The sequence below is a fragment of the Trachypithecus francoisi genome, unplaced genomic scaffold (assembly GCF_009764315.1).
Source record: "Trachypithecus francoisi isolate TF-2019V2 unplaced genomic scaffold, Tfra_2.0 Lachesis_group17, whole genome shotgun sequence".
Lineage (NCBI taxonomy): Eukaryota > Metazoa > Chordata > Mammalia > Primates > Cercopithecidae > Trachypithecus > Trachypithecus francoisi.
Window position 1 is genome coordinate 40,734,761 of NW_022681462.1, and position 396 is coordinate 40,735,156.

Here is a 396-nt window from a genome sequence, read left to right on the forward strand (position 1 = left end):
TCCCCACGGTGACTTGGGACCATCCTCACCTTTTTGAGTATGGCAATAACCCTGGAGGTAGATATGGCCTCTGCTCTTGCTGTAGAGATGAGGACTTAGGGCAGGTGTATTCACCCATATGAGTATGTAAGTAGAGTTTATTATGGTAAGATCGTAAATTCCTTTTAGGGAGATAAATTTAGTAATAATTAAAATAACTGATATTCACTTGGTGCCCACTATGTCCCTAGAATTCTATAGCACTTCCTACAATGTGTTCTATGAGACTCCAATAAAGAGATAATGAGCAGCAGGCATTCCTGGCAGCTTAGGGTGGTGTGAAATCACGCTGAGAATCCTGCCTCTCCTCAGGTCCTGGTAATTTCAGGGCCCCTCCCTAGGCCTTAGTTAAAAGGC